Source organism: Triticum aestivum, chromosome 3B (assembly GCF_018294505.1).
Source record: "Triticum aestivum cultivar Chinese Spring chromosome 3B, IWGSC CS RefSeq v2.1, whole genome shotgun sequence".
Lineage (NCBI taxonomy): Eukaryota > Viridiplantae > Streptophyta > Magnoliopsida > Poales > Poaceae > Triticum > Triticum aestivum.
Genome location: NC_057801.1, coordinates 96,034,117 through 96,049,248, shown reverse-complemented (window position 1 = coordinate 96,049,248; position 15,132 = coordinate 96,034,117).

Genomic DNA, 15,132 nt, shown 5'->3' with positions numbered 1-15,132 from the left:
CCTTTATGCTATCCAGAAATTCTATATCATTTCCAATCAATAATATGTCATCCACATATAATATTAGAAATGCTACAGAGCTCCCACTCACTTTCTTGTAAATACAGGCTTCTCCAAAAGTCTGTATAAACCCAAATGCTTTGATCACACTATCAAAGCGTTTATTCCAACTCCGAGAGGCTTGCACCAGTCCATAAATGGATCGCTGGAGCTTGCACACTTTGTTAGCTCCCTTTGGATCGATAAAACCTTCTAGTTGCATCATATACAACTCTTCCTCTAGAAACCCATTCAGGAATGCAGTTTTTACATCCATTTGCCAAATTTCATAATCATAAAATGCGGCAATTGCTAACATGATTCGGACAGACTTAAGCATTGCTACGGGTGAGAAGGTCTCATTGTAGTCAATCCCTTGAACTTGTCGAAAACCTTTTGCAACAAGTCGAGCTTTGTAGACAGTAACATTACCGTCAGCGTCAGTCTTCTTCTTGAAGATCCATTTATTCTCAATTGCTTGCCGACCATCGGGCAAGTCAACCAAAGTCCATACTTTGTTCTCATACATGGATCCCATCTCAGATTTCATGGCTTCAAGCCATTTTGCGGAATCTGGGCTCACCATCGCTTCTTCATAGTTCGTAGGTTCATCATGATCTAGTAGCATGACTTCCAGAATAGGATTACCGTACCACTCTGGTGCAGATCTTACTCTGTTTGACCTACGAGGTTCTGTAGCAACTTGATCTGAAGTTCTATGATCATCATCATCAACTTCCTTACTAGTTGGTTTTGACGTCACAGAAACCGGTTCCTGTGATGTACTATTTTCCAACAAGGGAGCAGGTACAGTTACCTCATCAAGTTCTACTCTCCTCCCACTCACTTCTTTCAAGAGAAACTCCTTCTCTAGAAAAGATCCATTCTTAGCAATGAATGTCTTGCCTTCGGATCTGTGATAGAAGGTGTACCCAACTGTCTCCTTTGGGTATCCTATGAAGACACATTTCTCCGATTTGGGTTGGAGCTTATTAGGTTGAAGCTCTTTCACATAAGCATCGCAGCCCGAAACTTTAAGAAACGACAACTTTGGTTTCTTGCCAAACCATAGTTCATAAGGTGTCGTCTCAACGGATTTTGATGGTGCCCTATTTAATGTGAATGTGGCCGTCTCTAAAGTATAACCTCAAAACGATAGCGGTAAATCTGTAAGAGACATCATAGAACGCACCATATCAAGTAAAGTATGATTACGACGTTCGGACACACCATTACGCTGTGGTGTTCCGGGTGGCGTGAGTTGCGAAACTATTCCGCATTGTTTCAAGTGTAGACCAAACTCGTAACTTAAATATTCTCCTCCACGATCAGATCGTAGAAATTTTATTTTCTTGTTACGATGATTTTCAACTTCACTCTGAAATTCTTTGAACTTTTCAAATGTTTCAGACTTATGCTTCATTAAGTAGATATACCCATATCTGCTTAAATCATCTGTGAAGGTGAGAAAATAATGATATCCGCCACGAGCCTCAACACTCATCGGACCACATACATCTGTATGTATGATTTCCAACAAATCTGTTGCTCTCTCCATAGTACCGGAGAACGGCGTTTTAGTCATCTTGCCCATGAGGCACGGTTCGCAAGTACCAAGTGATTCATAATCAAGTGGTTCCAAAAGTCCATCAGTATGGAGTTTCTTCATGCGCTTTACACCGATATGACCTAAACGGCAGTACCACAAATAAGTTGCACTATCATTATCAACTCTGCATCTTTTGGCTTCAACACTATGAATATGTGTACCACTACTATCGAGATTCATTAAAAATAGACCACTCTTCAAGGGTGCATGACCATAAAAGATATTACTCATATAAATAGAACAACCATTATTCTCTGATTTAAATGAATAACCGTCTCGCATCAAACAAGATCTAGATATAATGTTCATGCTAAACGCTGGCACCAAATAACAATTATTTAGGTCTAATACTAATCCTGAAGGTAGATGTAGAGGTAGCGTGCCGACCGCGATCACATCGACTTTGGAACCGTTTCCCACGCGCATCGTCACCTCATCCTTTGCTAGTGTTCGCTTAATCTGTAGTCCCTGTTTCGAGTTGCAAATATTAGCAACAGAACCAGTATCAAATACCCAGCTGCTACTGTGAGCTCTAGTAAGGTACACATCAATAACATGTATATCACATATACCTTTGTTCACCTTGCCATCCTTCTTATCCGCCAAATACTTGGGGCAGTTCCGCTTCCAGTGACAAGTCTGCTTGCAGTAGAAGCACTCAGTTTCAGGCTTAGGTCCAGACTTGGGTTTCTTCTCTTGAGGAGCAACTTTCTTGCTGTTCTTCTTGAAGTTCCCCTTCTTCTTCCCTTTGCCCTTTTTCTTGAAACTAGTAGTCTTGTTGACCATCAACACTTGATGCTCCTTCTTGATTTCTACCTCCGCAGCCTTTAGCATTGCGAAGAGCTCGGGAATTGTCTTATCCATCCCTTGCATATTATAGTTCATCACGAAGCTCTTGTAGCTTGGTGGAAGTGATTGGAGAATTCTGTCAATGACGCTATCATCCGGAAGAGTAACTCCCAGTTGAATCAAGTGATTACAATACCCAGACATCTTGAGTATATGCTCACTGACAGAACTATTCTCCTCCATCTTGCAGCTATAGAACTTATTGGAGACTTCATATATCTCAATCCGGGCATTCTTCTGGAATATTAACTTCAACTCCTGGAACATCTCATATGCTCCATGACGTTCAAAACGCCGTTGAAGTCCCGGTTCTAAGCCGTAAAGCATGGCACATTGAACTATCGAGTAGTCATCAGCTTTGCTCTGCCAGACGTTCTTAATGTTGTCAGTTGCATCAGCAGCAGGCCTGGCACCCAGCGGTGCTTCCAGGACGTAATTTTTCTGTGCAGCAATGAGGATAATCCTCAAGTTACGGACCGAGTCCGCGTAGTTGCTACCATCATCTTTCAACTTTGCTTTCTCAAGGAACACATTAAAATTCAACGGAACAACAGCACGGGCCATCTATCTACAATCAACATAGACAAGCAAGATACTATCAGGTACTAAGTTCATGATAAATTTAAGTTCAATTAATCATATTACTTAAGAACTCCCACTTAGACAGACATCTCTCTAGTCATCTAAGTGGTCACGTGATCCAAATCAACTATACCATAACCGATCATCACGTGAAATGGAGTAGTTTTCAATGGCGAACATCTTATGTTGATCATATCTACTATATGATTCACGCTCGACCTTTCGGTCTCCGTGTTCCGAGGCCATATCTGCACATGCTAGGCTCGTCAAGTTTAACCTGAGTATTTTGCGTGTGCAAAACATGCTTGCACCCGTTGTAGATGGACGTAGAGCTTATCACACCCGATCATCACGTGGTGTCTGGGCACGACGAACTTTGGCAACGGTGCATAGTCAGGGAGAACACTTCTTGATAATTTTTAGTGAGAGATCATCTTAAAATGCTACCGTCAATCAAAGCAAGATAAGATGCATAAATGATAAACATCACATGCAATCAATATAAGTGATATGATATAGCCATCATCATCTTGTGCTTCTGATCTCCATCTCCGAAGCACCATCATGATCACCATCGTCACCGGCGCGACACCTTGATCTCCATCGTAGCATTGTTTTACGCCATCTATTGCTTCTACGACTATCGCTACCGCTTAGTGATAAAGCAATTACAGGGCGTTTGCATTTCATACAATATAGCGACAACCATATGGCTCCTGCCAGTTGCCGATAACTTCGGTTACAAAACATGATCATCTCATACAATAAAATATAGCATCATGTCTTGGCCATATCACATCACAATATGCCCTGCAAAAACAAGTTAGACGTCCTATACTTTGTTGTTGCAAGTTTTACGTGGCTACTATGGGCTGAGCAAGAACCGTTCTTACCTACGCATCAAAACCACAACGGTAGTTTGTCAAGTTGGTGTTGTTTTAACCTTCACAAGGACCGGGCGTAGCCACACTTGGTTCAACTAAAGTTGGAGAAACTGACACCCGCTAGTCACCTGTGTGCAAAGCACGGCGGTAAAACCAGTCTCGCGTAAGCGTATGCGTAATGTCAGTTCGGGCCGCTTCATCCAACAATACCGCCGAACCAAAGTATGACATGCTGGTAAGCAGTATGACTTGTATCGCCCACAAATCACTTGTGTTCTACTCGTGCATATAACATCAAACCATAAAACCTAGGCTCGGATGCCACTGTAGGGGAACGTAGTAATTTGAAAAAATTTCCTACGCACACGCAAGATCATGGTGATGCATAGCAACGAGAGGGGAGAGTGTTGTCTATGTACCCTCGTAGACCGAAGCGTAAGCGTTGACGCAACGTAGAGGAAGTAGTCGTACATCTTCCTGGTCCAACCGATCCAAGCACCGTTACTCCTGCACCTCCGAGTTCTTGACACACGTACAGCTCGATGACGCACCCCGGGCTCCGATCCAGCAGAGCTTCAGGGAGGAGTTCCGTCAGCACGACGGCGTGGTGACGATCTTGATGTTCAACCGTCGCAGGGCTTCGCCTAAGCACTGCTACAATATGACCGAGGTGTAATATCGTGGAGGGGGGCACCGCACATGACAAAGGAATGATCACGAAGATCAACTTGTGTGTCTATGGGGTGCCCCCCGCCCCCGTATATAAAGGAGCCAAGGGGAGGGGGCCGCCGGCCAAGGAGGGGCGCGCCAAGGGGGAGTCCTACTCCTACCGGGAGTAGGACTCCCTTTCTTTCCTAGTTGGAGAAGGAGGAGGGGGAAAGAGGAGGAAGAGGGGAAGGAAAGGGGGGCGCTGCCCCCCTTCCCTTGTCCTATTCGGACTAGCAAGGGGAGGGGCGCGCGGCCACCTCCTGCCTCCTTCCCTCTTCTCCCTCGAGGCCCATGTAGGCCCAATAACCCCCCGGGGGGTTCCGGTAACCTCCCGGTACTCCGATAAAATGCCGATTTCACCCAGAACAATTCCGATGTCCAAATATAGGCTTCCAATATATCGATCTTTATGTCTCGACCATTTCAAGACTCCTCGTCATGTCCGTGATCACATCCGGGACTCCGAGCAACCTTCGGTACATCAAAATACATAAACTCATAAAGAAACTGTCATCGTAACTTTAAGCGTGCGGACCCTACGGTACGAGAACAATGTAGACATGACCGAGACACGTCTCCGGTCAATAACCAATAGCGGGACCTGGATGCCCATATTGGTTCCTACATATTCTACGAAGATCTTTATCGGTCAGACCGCATAACAACATACGTTGTTCCCTTTGTCATCGGTATGTTACTTGCCCGAGATTCGATCGTTGGTATCCAATACCTAGTTCAATCTCGTTACCGGCAAGTCTCTTTACTCGTTCCGTAACACATTATCTCGCAACTAACTCATTAGTTGCAATGCTTGCAAGGCTTAAGTGATGTGTCTTACCGAGAGGGCCCAGAGATACCTCTCCGACATTCGGAGTGACAAATCCTAATCTCGAAATACGCCAACCCAACAAGTACCTTTGGAGACACCTGTAGAGCACCTTTATAATCACCCAGTTACGTTGTGACGTTTGGTAGCACACAGAGTGTTCCTCCGGTAAACGGGAGTTGCATAATCTCATAGTCATAGGAACATGTATAAGTCATGAAGAAAGCAATAGAAACATAATAAACGATCGGGTGCTAAGCTAACGGAATGGGTCATGTCAATCAAATCATTCAACTAATGATGTGATCCCGTTAATAAAATAACAACTCTTTGTCTATGGTTAGGAAACATAACCATCTTTGATTAACAAGCTAGTCAAGTAGAGGCATACTAGTGACACTCTATTTGTCTATATAATCACACATGTATTATGTTTCCGGTTAGTACAATTCTAGCATGAATAATAAACATTTATCATGATATAAGGAAATAAATAATAACTTTATTATTGCCTCTAGGGCATATTTCCTTCAGTTTCTACGGCCCGTAGAAGGCCCATTGTTTCTACGGCCCGTAGGAGGCCCAGTGTCACTACAGTAAATATTAGCCCATGGTTATTGTGGCCTAGTTTTAATTGCAGCCACTAGCAAACCGCGGAAAAAGAATTGCAATGACTACAGGCAAACAAATAAACAAGACAACAAGGAAATAAATAAGCAAGCAACTTATGCTAGGCTATCACGGCTATCACACATATTACATCCATTGGGCATCAAAGTTCGCCACCAGTGCAAATAAACGCGCCGACAAAAGAATATACAAAACTGAGAGCACTTCAGAAGGCACTAGGCATGGCTAGGTCGGGCCCCCCAAACAGCTGAAGAAGCTGAGTAGACCTCAGTTGTGTCAACGATAGATGCATCAACACTAGATTTATGGCATGATGGTGCACACGGCAGTCCTCTGAAATCTTCATTGCATCTTTGACTTCAAGTCGAAGCTGAGCTGAAGCAAGCCTTTCCGCTTTAAGTTGAGACTGAAGAAGTCGAACTGATTGAGGTGGCGACTGCACAGAGGTTGTCTCACACCTGCTGGTGATTAGCTTCAACTCACTGTCTTCATCAAGACAGGACCTTGGGGTCATCTCGATGTCCTCAAGATGGTTTGGCTCACTATCTTCCCTAAAGTTCTGCCTGGCGTAAGAGATACGACTCTGAAAGAGAAACAAGGAGACACGTAACAGGTTTCACAATTATATAAGCAAATAAATGGATCTGTTCAGCATAAGGAACATGTTTTTACAACTACAATTTGAAACTGGTAGTTGTTGCAAACATCCAATCAGATGTAAACAGCTAAGCAAACAGTAGTGGAGGCAATGATGCCTATCCAAATCTATACTAGAACAATGTTTGAAGGCTTGAGAAGGATGAACTTACATTACATGTTAACATGGGTCGGACAAAGCCCTTTTCCATGTTGATGGAAGGATAATTCAATAAATTCCCCAAAGAAAATTCTTTATAAGCGTTGCCATTATTCTACATTTTGTAAAGAGTAAATATAGATCAAATAATATTGGAAGAAACAGAGGATAATGAAGCTCAGGTGCATACTAATGATACATAATCAAATAGCAATTAATTAAGTACAGCGTTACAAGGCAAAAGGGAGAGAGGTACTGACAAGAGCAATGCAGAGCCCATTATTGTTTTGAGATCGTATGATCCTTTGAGCAAGGAGATTCATCTGAAATTAGTTTTCATACAAGAGAGAAGGTAAGGCACAAGCAGAAATTTAGGAGTTCAAATTTTGAATTGATATCATAGACAGTACTTGACACTGGGCTCCCAAAAGTTCTAATAGGGGTTTGGCCACTGGAGTAGGGGTAAAGTGTGGTACAGTTGGGCCTGTGTTTTCTGTGGCTGCTGATCTATCTGATTTAACAGGTACCACTAGCTTTTCCAAATACCTAGTTTGTACTCCTTCAGGATCTGCACTCACCCTCTTCCTTTTGGACATCTATCACGAAAGAACAACATTTGACTGGAAAACATAGTGTGATGACACATGGAATAGGTACAGAAAATGGATAGTTATGGCATATACTCATATATGATGCTTAAACTAAGCAGATGGTGTAACAAAGTAGAAGAAATGCAAGAGGTCAGATGCAAAATATGTGCGACCAATACAACTTTGCAAAGTTAGAGCAAGCACCTTGATGAGTGAATAAGATAGGCCATCCTCCACCATGCCAAGTTTGTTAGCCGGTGGATCATTCCGCAATATTCCTATCGTGCGCCCATTCTCATATTCATTTTGATAATGTTCAATATCTTACATGCATGAAAACATAAAAACAAGTGAGATTTTCTTTGTAATGCAGAAGTGATTCTAATCCAATACTGCCTCCCTGTAAACCCCTTTGTGCTATCTCTGCAATTCTTTTAAAAGATGCCATGCATGTTGTAATTTGTTGTGTGCATTAATATAATATGGCCTACTCCTCAAAATATGAGAGCTCCAGAAGTGATGACACTTCGCAGATGATAGCTTCAACATGTAGTAAAGAAGAACAAGTCGACCTGACCTGACAGATTCAAAATATACTAAGGGAGAACAACTTGACCTGACCAGTCGACCGCAAGAGAAGAGTATCATCTTAAAGAAGAGAAGAAGAGCAAGCAGATTGAAGATATTACAAGTGTTTCAATATAATGTCGGTTGGCCACCCATGATGAACCAGAGTGCACAGAGAAATACTATTCTTTCCGGTCTCTCCATATGTGGCTCACATGCATTTCGAAACTAAAGTAGGAACATTTAGCTAACCAATTAAACATCTCTCAGTTTTACTAATATCAGCAATAATATCAGATATGAATTTGTACAACTAAGCTTGTTTAGCTCGATGGGTGGAGCAGTGCTATTACGACATGAACCACGTAGGCTGATTGTGGTCATCATAAAATGGGGAAAACATAAGCATGATCAGTACAGTGTTGACCGTGGCAGTGGGATGGCAGATCTGAAGCTGCAAACCGCGCAAAGGGTAGTTAGCAACCAATGTTTGCTTTGAAGTAACAACTAAGATTTGGTATGGACAAGAAAGTACGGTCAACAAGTGAGAAAGAAATGCAATTATGCTGTCTCTCTATATGTCGCGACATGCATTTGGAAACTCAAGTGGGACCTTTAGCTAACCAATTATGTGTCGGTTAACTAATATCAGTATCATATCACAATCATATTTGAACAAGTAAGCTTTCGAATTCTGAGTGTTGTGTTGTTTAGCTTGAAGGGTGGAGTAATGCTAGTACGACAGAAAGCACCTACGGAGATCATAGTAGAGTAGATAAAAGGGGGAAACCGTAAGCATCAAGAGAAAAATCAGGAAAGTGGAACTAGCTGGACCAGTGGGTGGCACACATGCTTTTCAAAACGAATATAGGAACATTAGGTGACCAATTAAATGTTCTCTGTTTTAGTGATATGAGCATCATATCAGATTCATATTTCAACACGTAAGCTTTGGGTTGAGGTCTTGAGGAGCAGTGTTAGCACGACACGAAGCACCTACGATGATGGTAGTGAATATAAAGGGGGGAAACCATAAGCTTTACGAGTATAGTGCCCGTGCCATGGTGGATTTGAAGGTGCAAACCGCGCAAAGGGTAGTTAGCAACCAATGTTTGCTTTGAAGTAACAACTAAGATTTGGTATGGACAAGAAAGTACGGTCAACAAGTGAGAAAGAAATGCAATTATGCTGTCTCTCTATATGTCGCGACATGCATTTGGAAACTCAAGTGGGACCTTTAGCTAACCAATTAAATGTGTCGGTTAACTAATATCAGTATCATATCACAATCATATTTGAACAAGTAAGCTTTCGAATTCTGAGTGTTGTGTTGTTTAGCTTGAAGGGTGGAGTAATGCTAGTACGACAGAAAGCACCTACGGAGATCATAGTAGAGTAGATAAAAGGGGGAAACCGTAAGCATCAAGAGAAAAATCAGGAAAGTGGAACTAGCTGGGCCAGTGGGTGGCACACATGCTTTTCGAAACGAATATAGGAACATTAGGTGACCAATTAAATGTTCTCTGTTTTAGTGATATGAGCATCATATCAGATTCGTATTTCAACACGTAAGCTTTGGGTTGAGGTCTTGAGGAGCAGTGTTAGCACGACACGAAGCACCTACGATGATGGTAGTGAATATAAAGGGGGGAAACGATAAGCTTTACGAGTATAGTGCCCGTGCCATGGTAGATCTGAAGGTGCAAACCGGACAAAGCTACTTCACAACCAATGTTTGCTTTCAACTAGCCACTATGATTTGGTACAGACAAGAAAAGTACAGTAAACAAATTACGATCTATTTTCCGGGTGAGATCAATAACTTAAGCACATATGGAAGAGTACCACCTCTCTTGTGACGCTGTGTAGGCCTATGCTGATACGTTGAGGGTGCTGCGGGTGCGATGGCTGTCGGCGGCGGGGAAGAAGACTTTAGACGGTAGACGGCCGGGTCGGGGTATATATCCTGTTGCCGTGGACGAGGCGGTCGTAGGAGCGGCAATGGCAAGGTGGACGACAGCGACGATGAAGCGAGAGGAGGCGATGAAAGGATCCTGGTCCAGCGTCGTGGACGAGAAACGTCCATCTCTTGCAGTGGACGACGGGGTAGGGGTAGCGGCTCCAGCAAGGTGGATGATGGGGTGGCGGAGGGAGGAGGCTGGCCGCAGTGCGGAGGTTGTCGTGTCGCTGACAGTGTATGAATGGGGAAATGGAGGGGAGGGGGAGATCTCAAACTTTGGGACGCACTTCTCTGCAATGGGGGAAAGTTACGAACTTATCCCCCATTTAAAATTTTAGACATCGCATCGGTTGGGGATAGGATGGTAATCTCGCATCTCCCAAATATTTGCCAGTAACTATTTCGGGCGAGGAGAGGGTGTTTTGCCGCCCACGGTTGGCGCCCACGGTGTATGAACGGGGCTGACAGGTAGGGCGGTTGTGTCACGTCTGATGGAAGTTACACATCTGCCCCTATTTAAAATATTAGCCTACATCGATTTCGGACGAGGAGAGCTTGTTTTGCCGCCCACCGTGTATGAATGGGGAAATGGAGGAAGAGACACATGTCTTTCGGACGAGCTTGAATCCAGATGTGTTTTGCCGCCCATGTTTGGCACCCACCGTGTCTGAATGGGCTCAGAGGCTGTCGTGTCATGTCTGATTGAAGTTACAAGTCTACCCCTATCGACAGCAGTGTAAATCCGGTCGATAAGGATGTCAAGTGTCAGGGGTAGACAGTAATTTCCATCTCGCAAACACTTGCTTCGGGCAGCCCACAAATTGTAGTGGGTTTTTAGCCGGTTCGTTCAAAACTTGGGAGAATTAGCATTCACGTTTGCCCTGGGACCTGGCAAACTAAATTCAAATCCAGTTTGTATTCGATTACGAATATCCACAGATAATTATACATTTTGTTATTTATTTCTTCAAAACCACAACAAAGATTTATTCCACCTTTATATATGATTATGATTTAGAAATACCGTGATCTTCGAATTCAGTAGGTTGGATACACTCTGATTCAAACAGTTATTTCATCCAATACAATATGCTCACACGAAAAACATATCCCCTTATGTCAATCATACAAGTACTGAGGATTACCTCGCCTAAAAAATTCGTATCATTACAACACATGGACAACATGGAATTCCATACAACATAGGGGGTCTTACAACATAATCCATTCAGAGACATGACACAACATGCAAGTACAATAATCTAATGACAATTTCAACTGGTATCTAAAGAAGAACTGGGATTACCCTGGGCTCTAGATAGCAGAAACAGCACGACCTCCTCCATCTTCAAATGCAACATTCTTACTTCCTCGAATTCTTGGCTTGCTTGCATAATGCGTGCCGCTAATTCCGTAATTTCCAGCCTCAATATAAAGATTACCTCATTCATGGCAGCCACACCATCTCTTTCTGCCTCTAGTAGAGCCTCAAGCACTACAATATCTGTGCTCAGACTGCTCTCCGGCGGTGTTGCCTCTAAACTGCTACCATCTGGTAAGATGGATGGCACACTGCTTCCACAAATAGATTCTGGGGTTGTACATTGTGTCCTAGTGTGAACGGCATCCTGAAAGGTTTCCGCTGGACATAAGTAAGAGATAGTTATCATATCCACGTAGTAAGCTTACATGGTAAACGACAGACGAATTATCGCCGAGCATGGCAACCGATATTTAAATGGTTCGAAGCAGCATCAGCTGAAAAGAAATTAAAATGGTAGGATGAAAGTTGAAAGGGAGTGTACAACCGCTATATTTAAGTTGCCAAGGCATCTAAGCAGTTGAAATAATCTGAGAAAGCACTTAACAGTGTGGCCTCATATAAACTATGAAGACAGTCTTGTGATGAAGTTGAGAGGAAAAGTTAAGGACTCAAATGAAATAGGCATGCATTTCTTTACGATAGTACAACAGGCACTGCTGACATATTGGCCAACTCAGGTATAACGTAACAACAAACAAGCATTCGAATCAAGCAATACAGCAAAGTAGACAACTGAACTATTTGTAATTCGGTAGGATTACACGTTGAGGGCACAAGCCAAGAAAGCAGCCCACTCGCATTACATTTAACATGTACTAAAACACATTGGCTTACCATATGTTGCTGTGAAGCCTAGCTACTGTTGCAATGTTCTTTGAAGATATCTTCAGCATCCCGTGGTTGCAATTCTAGTTGTCGTAGTTTATTCTGCAGCATCTATTTAGGTAAAATTAATTTTAATCGCATGCACTGGTCCGAATTGATCATCAATGGTTCATCTAAACTAATGAAAGAAGGGTGTGTGCATACACGACAATATATCTGCTTCCCTCTATTTTTATGCTTGTTCGAGGTGCCAGCACCAAAAGAACAAATATTTTGCTTGATGGGGTTGGCAGCTCCATAATTAATAGAAGCATCAAATTAGTCATGCAACTTGGGAAGATCAAGAACACACAAACAAGTAATAAACAGATGCTCGGAGCAGTGATGTAATAGCTAGCATCAGAAAATGTAGGGTAAAACGAACAAAAAGCAGCGGAACCACATGCTAGTTTGCTGATGTGTAATTAAGCATAGAGAACATTAAGAAGTATGATGGAACCAACAGGTGGCATCAGAACAAAACTAAAGCATATTAACTATATGTGCACTGGTATGTAATTTAACACATGTAACATGTTCACTGCCAGAAGTATGGCCCTACAGGTGCAAGCAGAATAACGTGTCTCATGAAAAACAGAATGATGCCCTGAAGAAATTCAAAGGTGTGGTGCTTATGCTAGGAAAGTGAACGTAGGCGCCGGCCGTTGGATACTAGTACCTGATTCTCGGCGGCGTGTGGGTATCGTTGTCATACTTGATAGCTAAGGATCGTCGATGGTGCTCGTGTTGCGGTTGAGTTTGGGCCGGCTGTCACCGTTGCTGAAGCTGCTCCGGTGCTACGGTTGCGGCGCCTGTTGACATACAAGAAAGCTCATCTGTGGTAAGTGAATAGTTGCACGATAAAGAGAAAAACCGAAGGAGTACAAATCAAACTAACCTGATGAGGCTGCGATGTCGGTAAAGCAGGGCCGGTGGAGTTGAATATGGCGTCCGTGGAGCGGGTCCTGTGCAGTGGACGAAGGCTTCGGCAGGCGCGTTGTATAGTGCTTTCAGTGAGGCGGATCTGTTGCGTCAGATGAGGGCTTGTATGAAGGGGCGGACGAGGGAGTCAGTGAAGGGCCTACGCTATGGTGGAGGGCGCCGGTTAAGCAGATGCGGTGCGGTGGACCATGATGGCGGTCAAGGAGATATGGAGCGGTGGACAAGCCAGTTGTTGAAGCGGCTCCGATGAAGTGGTGAGTTGGCAGTTGGGGGTTCCAAGGTGCGGAAGGTAGATCCGGTGGGGTGTGAGGTCCACCGCTGCGGCGGAGGAATAGATTCGGCGGCTTGCCGTGGTTCGGGGGTCGGGGAGGGGAAGGTGAGGGGCTCTGGGGAATAATGTTGGGGGCAAAGAGGGGAAAACAATGGAGTTACCAAAGCAGCCCTTTTCTGTTCATGTGGCAGGGGTAAAACAGGAATATCGCAGGGCTAAACTTTCAGGCGCGTGATATTTCGATGTGAATGGGAAGTTTGAAAGCTTTTGGCGCCTAAAATTATAAGTATTCTTCTCTCGTACGGCCGACTATGATATCATGGCCGACAATTTGTTTGTTTTGCACGCAAAAAATGTGCAAGTTTTGAAAATCAATGTCTCCAACTCGAAACTTAGATTGTCCATTCAATTCAAATATGGATCATTGAGCTATTACAAGCAAATACCATCATACGGTCCAAGTCAAATGAAATTCCAAATGTGTTTATCCTAAATATGATGACAAAAGCAAAAATGTGTATGCGTATGAATAAAGTGGATGATTATAGTTTGAACATGCCCGTATGTGTATATCTCTAGGTTTGATATATGAATTTGAAATCATGAAATCCCGGCTTAAAAAATGTACCTCCGTTTAAATGAATTACAAAAGCTAATGATGGAGTCGAATTCCAAAATTCCAATCTTAGGTTTGTAATTCTGGTACATCAAGGTATATCACGCATGTTCAAAAGTATCGTTATCTCATAGTACAAACTGTGAAACAAATGGATCAACCATGAGGGCACAATATCTCAATTACGCTAAAGTCCCTCAAATATAGACACCTCACTCTTTATCTGAAGTCACCCCCCCCCCCCACCACCACACACACACACACACACACATAGAGAAGTCGTTCTCTCCCCCAAACACCAACACACGAGCACATTAACACCCTTCTCTCTTGTAAAGTCCAGACCCCAACATAGGTCTCTATCACTTTGTCTCTCGGGCATGCACACATCTCTTCCCTCACTCTCTAGGTCTCCCGCTATCTCTCTTACCCAAGCACGCACACTATGTAGAGTGTATATTTCCCATACACACAAAACGTCGCCCCCAAACGTCTATCTCCCTAGTTATGTGGTTCTTGCGCACTCACCTCACACACCACCCCCACTGCAAACAAGCACACTTTGTCTCCTTGTGCACCACTCTCCTCTTTCTATCTCTCCCACATGCGGACCTGCCCCAGCTCCTTCCTTGCATACATATATGTCGTGACTCTTTGCATATCTCCCTAATGTATAATCGTTCTCGATTTCGCACATTGTTATGTACACCATCTATTCTAGATCTCTCATGAAGTCCCTATCACACACACGATGACTCGCTTCCCTTGCGTCTCCGTTCATTGGCCAATTTCGGACAACATCAACATTGTCTCCCTATCTATACGCCATTTATGGACACAAACGACCCCTCTCGCCCCCTCTCTTCCTCTCTCTCCCTCTCTCCATCGCTAGCTCTCTCTTTCTCTCGCTCTCACACCCCTCCCCCCACACACACTCGATGTCTCTTCCAAATAGTCTGCTCCCCCAGCCCGCACCCATGCTATCCCGCTACTACACATGTCACACCATTCCTCCTTCCCTTATACTAGGTTTACATCATCAGTGGTCTCTCTACTCCACGTACACTCTCTCCCT